The sequence below is a fragment of the Chlorocebus sabaeus genome, chromosome 7 (genome assembly GCF_047675955.1).
Source record: "Chlorocebus sabaeus isolate Y175 chromosome 7, mChlSab1.0.hap1, whole genome shotgun sequence".
NCBI classification, from domain to species: Eukaryota; Metazoa; Chordata; class Mammalia; order Primates; family Cercopithecidae; genus Chlorocebus; species Chlorocebus sabaeus.
Window position 1 is genome coordinate 66,172,472 of NC_132910.1, and position 6,271 is coordinate 66,178,742.

General features: G+C 36.0%; 1 pseudogene; it reads right to left on the reverse strand.

Annotated features, from left to right (window-relative positions):
- Positions 1-1,115: 1,115 nt before the first annotated feature.
- On the reverse strand, positions 1,116-2,793 carry LOC103236154 (corepressor interacting with RBPJ 1 pseudogene; annotated as a pseudogene).
- Positions 2,794-6,271: the final 3,478 nt, after the last annotated feature.

Genomic DNA, 6,271 nt, shown 5'->3' on the forward strand with positions numbered 1-6,271 from the left:
AAAGCCAATTGATTCTGAACTCCAAAATAAGAGACATAAAAGATGAGACTGAGAAAATGACTTTGAACAGTGAATACTCAGTGAGACTTTTCAGTTGAAGTGATTTACTCAGCCATATTTTAGAAAATCAAATTAAAGGTACGTTTCCATGCAGGTCTATCCGGCTGTCATCATGATACCCTATCAAGTTGAGAGAAGAGGTTTGAGGATGAGCAAGCAGAGATAAAACTAGGTCTAGGAAAATACTTAAAGTGTGGTTACTTAAAGTGTCATATGAAAGTGACTTGAAGCAAGTAAATCAGAAACCCACTAAAGTTTTGAGGGACTTCTGCTGTCAATGAGACAATGTCAAAGAAAAAAAAAAAAAAACCTTTGAATGTTCAAGCTATTAAACACATTTCAGTTCATCAAGCTTTCTCCAGAAGTAAATGAACTGTAAAGGTTGAGCATTCCCAAAGGATGGCAACATCCCCAGTGGAGAATAATGGGAAATGAAGGGTTACTGCCAGAAAACAGTCAGTGTCTAATTTGGAAACTCTACCAAGTGTCAGGACAATAACCTTCATTCACCAAGCTGGCCCAACAGGATTTCATAGTCACTACAGCCAAATGACTACTTCCATTCTGCCATTCTTCAAATGGGCATGGTTAGTGTTGTTATTCTCCTCTGATCTACTCTGTGTATATATATAACATACATATACTTTTTGGTGAAAAAGCGGATCAAATAAACACGACTTATAGTTCATGTAGCACTACCAGACATGGCACTTGTGCTTGAGGACTGCATATCTCCTAAAGGTTCTAGACTCTGAGCTAGAGGCAGAGACTGGATGAGACATTGGCTGTCTCTTTTATGGAAGTGGTAAGGGTGTTCCATGTGTGGAAAATAAAAGTCAAAGACTGGCTTGTACACAAATATCTATTTTAATTTGCAAACAACTAGACATTGCTTTCCAGCTTCTTTTCTTTTTTTAAGAAAAATAGAGCTTTATTAATTAGAAAGACAACAGTACACCATGTAGCCCATGATAAAGGTATTCATTAAAAAGTGGAGATATTTTTATCCTCAGATAATCATCATGTAGAGTCTCTCATTAGTCTCTCATTCTGCTTCATTCTCTTTGTGTCATTTTAGTATGCATATCTCCTGGGTACTCTGTACATTGTTTCTTCTCTGTATACATCTGTGCCATGGCTTCTGGTGTCATTTCTTCTACTACACTCTTCACTGGGACTTGATTGTGGCTGTTTTCTTATCTCTCTTTGCTTATAGCTACAGAACTTCTGCCTTGGCTTCCCCCGCTCCTCTCTTCTCTGCCATGGTTTCTGCTGCTCCCCTCCTTTCTTTCAGAGCTTCTCTTCTCTGGGCTATGATTATGGCTTCTGGACTTTCTGTCAGAATCAGAATGGCTTCGTTTGCTATTCTCCCTAGAACTCTCGTGTTTTAAGAACTCAGGCCTTACCTTGGCTTTTTTCCTGGTTAAGGTAACTGCTAGAAAGTTCTTCACAAAGTTTTCTCTTTTCAGGCTTGTCCTGCTCTTCAGAATCACTGTTGTTATGCCCTGAGCTCTTGTTTTTCTTTATTTTCTTCTTTTCAATATATTTTTTTCTTTAATGTCACTCTCACTCTACTGCTTTCTGAAGTTTCAGTAGGAGAAGAGGAGGAGTAGGAGGAAGAGGAGGATGAGGAAGAAGAAGAGGACTTGTTTTTATGTTTTTTGTGTGTACTTCTGTTCTTCTGAAACTTTTTCTTTTTTCTATCTCTTTTCTTTTTCTTTGTTCTTCTCCAGTTTATCTCATTTCCTGAGAAGTTTCTGTTTTTGTTTGGTTGTTAATAACTTTAAAAATTCAACTTCTGGATCTTCTTCAGCCCCACTTACAGCAAACTCCTGTGATGGATCATTTGTGGTCAAGTTTCTCCACAGCACATTTCATTTCAGGGCAAATCCACTGTTTCTCATTTCCTCCATTGGCTCCGAGGTGTGCATTGATGACCTGAGCCATCACTGGGAACTGAACTTGCATTGATTCCAGAAAGATCCAACTAACGATATTCTTGATCTGTGTTGACATGATCCCATTTGTAACATTTGATGCCCCTCACATTTCAAAACTGAATACCAAAGGGTTGATCTCTGATGTGCATGTCATCTTTGGCATATTTTTCTTGTGGGGCTCCTTTCTGCCATTCAAATTTGTATTTAGTCTCTCCTCTGTTTCTTCTTTCTCTTTGTCTACTTTACTTTTTTAACTCCTGGTGGGGCTTCATACATGAAATTAAGGCCATTCTTTACACTTCATATCCCATAACCAAGCTATTATCATATGATTCTTGTTCTTAAGATATTGTTGCATTAATTCTTCTTGTTTCTTCTTACCATATGATATTTTCTATTCTGTCATCTATATTTTTTGATATTAGATTTGGAGGTGGGATGAAAGTCCTTCTTGCACATGAAGTTGGTGAAGGATTTCCCCATCTTGGAGCTGGAGCTGGGGAAAACAGAGGCTAATGGAGTCACATGACTAAGTTCTGCTCACAGGATGTGATTAGAGGGGTTGTCTACAACTTTCAGGCCTGGTCCCTCAAATAATTCTCTCTCTCTTTGTCTTCTGGCCACTGTAGAGGATCATGCAGAAGCTTTGAGGTCCTAGGATATTGTTGAAGCGTCATATGGGAAAAAAAAGCTGATCCTTAAATGACTGCAAACAACAAAGCCTCTTTGACGACTTTCACTGTAGTGACATAAGTAAGAAGGAAAGATTACTGTGAAAAATCACCAAGAGGTTTTTTTTTTTTTTTTTTTCCACAGTAGTTAAAGTACATTATAGTTCTCAGCCTCCCCTAGAAGTTTACTTTTAGACTGCATTTTTTGTTTGACACTTACTCAATATATATTTCATTCCTACAAAAACATTTCAGTAACTTTGGTCACAAGAGACTGTATCTCAGTACAACTTACTATGTTCATTTGTAAACCATGTATTGTCTACTCTGTGTGAGTAATCATGGCCATATGACTGAATTCTGGCTGGTGGAATATAAATAGGTATTTAGCGTGCCATTTCTGGGCTAGTAGATATGACCCTTTAAGATATCTTGCCCCTTCTGTCGGGCGGATGTGGAAAGCAACCATACCATGAGACACAGAAAAAACCCATGAAAAAAGGAGCCTAATTCCAAATCATTGAGTGGAAAAAAGCCACAATTTATGTAAGTGAGAAGTGAATTTCTGTTTTTACTTATATACATATCTATTTTTTAAATTTTAAAATTTTTAATTTTTAAATTTATTTTAATTGATTGATTTATTTATTTTCGGAGACAGGGTCTGGCTCTGCCACCCGGGTTGGAGTGAAGTGGCATGATCTTGGCTCACTGCAACCTCTGCCTCCCAGGCTCAAGCCGTCCTTCCACCTCAGCCTCCCAAGTAGCTGGAACTACAGGCATGTACCACCGTGCTTGGCTAATTTTGTGGAGATGGGGTTTCCCTTTGTTGCCCAAGCTGGTCTTGAACTCCTGAGCTCTAGCAATTCTCCTGCCTCAGCCTCCCAAAGTGTTAGAATTATAGGCATGAGCCACTGTGCCTGGCCGCATTTCTAAACCTTCTTGTAACAGCACTCAGCATTTACCCTAAATAATAAATGGGCCATATTCCTTTATATCTCTATTGCTTCCATATAGTCAGTTTGGAACACCCTTTCAGAAGAAGACTTCTTCTTCTGAAAACTCCTATTTAACCTTTAAAAACTCATCTCAAATGTCAACTACTCACTGAGCTTTTCTCTATTCTTAGGCAGTTATTTATTCCCTTTCCCAGAATAACTAAAAATTTCATGTATCCCTATGTATTTCTATTATTCAGTTATGATTGATTTGCACAATTGAGGATTTGCACAATTTTCCCTTCTTGACAGTTAAATCATAGAGAGCAGGAATTTACTTTGTATTTCCTTATATCTAACATGCCTCACACAGAATAGACAATACATGGTATCCAAATGAACAAAATAAATTGTATTGAGATAATACTCTCATGTGATCAAAGTTACTGAAATATTTCATAAGAAGTATATATATATTGAATAAGTGTCAAACAAAAATACAGTCTAAAAGTAAACCTTGTTAAAACAGATTCAGCTTTAGAACAAATAGAACTCATTATCTATCTGTTTCAGTATATGGAAATTCTAATAATGTCATGACCCTGATAGAAGAAGATAGAAAATGCTATAATGGAGATTTTTCTTCCCACTCACCTCAGGTTAGGAAGAGACTTTAATTATTTCTACACCACTCCATCAATTATTCAGAAACTTGATGATCTGAGTGCTATCTCCATTCCGTCAGAGTAGAGTTTCAGGCTTCCCTAGGCCTTTGCTGGGTGTAGGTTGTTAAAATGTAGTCAATTTAGTCTTTTGTAGTTTCTCGATATTTTTCTCAAGGTCTTCTATGGCTTCATAGAAATCTTTGTTTCCACAGATGAATTCCAAATGTGAGAGAAAATCATTTGGAAAAATGTAATTATGTTTTATTTCAGATCCAATATCAACAACGGAACACAACTTATACCAAAAGCTTCATTTCCACTGGATTGGTTCATGTATGACTCACTTGTATGATTTTTAAGAATCTTCTATTTTAAAATCTATCATAATAGTTAACAAAACTGAAAATCAAGAATATGAATCAGATGTATTGCAGTAACTGAATTCTCAACAGGTTTTATTTTTATTGTACCACACTGTGTAGATGCAGTGACAGAAACATAGCTTTAAAGTAAATAGCTCATTTTCTTTGTATTGCAAATGCCTTAAAGATAATATTGTTATCAGATCAATTCTGTCTACGCATCTGAATCTATTTCTGGATAATATGATCAGAAATAATTACAAAAAGACAACCAGAGTGGACCACAATGCTATGAGTTTATCATTTAAGGCCTCTTTATGTTCCTGTTTTCATTTTTTTTGTACATACTTTCTTAATATATGGAACAGAACTCTTACTAAGTGTTCCATTTTAGATTACCTTTAAATGATAGCTGTCATTTGTTTCTGTATTTGGGAAGATCCATAAACTAATAGATATCTGACAATAGACCTAGTTGCCTCTATCCTTTGCACCTACGATTAAATTCTTGTAAGCTATAAGTTCCAAATTTTACATGGTTATTTGAAATGTCAGCATTTTAAGCAAACATAAACTTAAATCTGAGAGATTAGCTCAGCTAAGCCATATACTTACAACTAAGCCATATACTTACTACAATACAACCATAAAACACACACCTGGAATTACAGTTTCCCAGCATCTACTACTGCCTATTGCCAGTAATTGAATATGTAGAGAATATCAGCAGCACTGAGATGAAAAAGAGTACAATGCTTGGTATCAAATCCATCTGATGCTAATACATGAGAAGTCTTTACTTTCCCTCCCAACCACACCTTTTTAAAAAGATTTAAAAAATGATTAGAAAAAACAAATCAGCCTCAGTTGCTTTATGTTTGTTCCTATTCTAAATATTACTACTCTGGGGAAGCTATACCATAACACACAAATGTAAAAACATAAGGATAGCCATGGAAGAGTCATAAGGTTATTATTATTATTTGAAATGTTAAAACTTTAAAAGCTGATAAAACAGATATCACAGTAATACTCAGCAGTCAACATAAAGCATACTATTTCTGGCTCAAAAGGGTCAATGCACTAATGCTGCTGGATGTTGAGTAGCATCCTCTATATTTTACATCAGGTAAAATAGAAAAAAGTTAGATCATTTTCCTACTTCTAAGTGGAACAGCAAAGAATCATTATAAAGTCTCTGACACAAATAATAGTTCAGATAGGTGAAGGTTGGTATTAAATTTCACAGCCTGATTTTCACATTCTTGTTTAAGCCTTAGTTACTTGTTGTACTCAAGTTTTCAAACTATTTTAATTCATGATCTTTTCTATTACAGCATTTCCAGACTTCCCCTAAAATCTTGCCTTGTCAATCTGATACAGAAACTAAAAGCTACAAACTTAACAATTATTAAACTCAACTCTTTAAAACCGTCTTTCCCCCAAAAGGATCTGACCTGCAACTGATCCACATTCTCTTGGTCAGTAATACCACCTTTTGCTCAGGAACCCAAGCCATACCTGAATCACCCTTCCTTTCTTATTCCTCTCCATTTACTTCAGCCAGTAAGTCCTAAAGCCTTGTCTGTCTCCTAAAAATCTCTTATATAAGTTTCTTTCATCTTGTTCTATCAG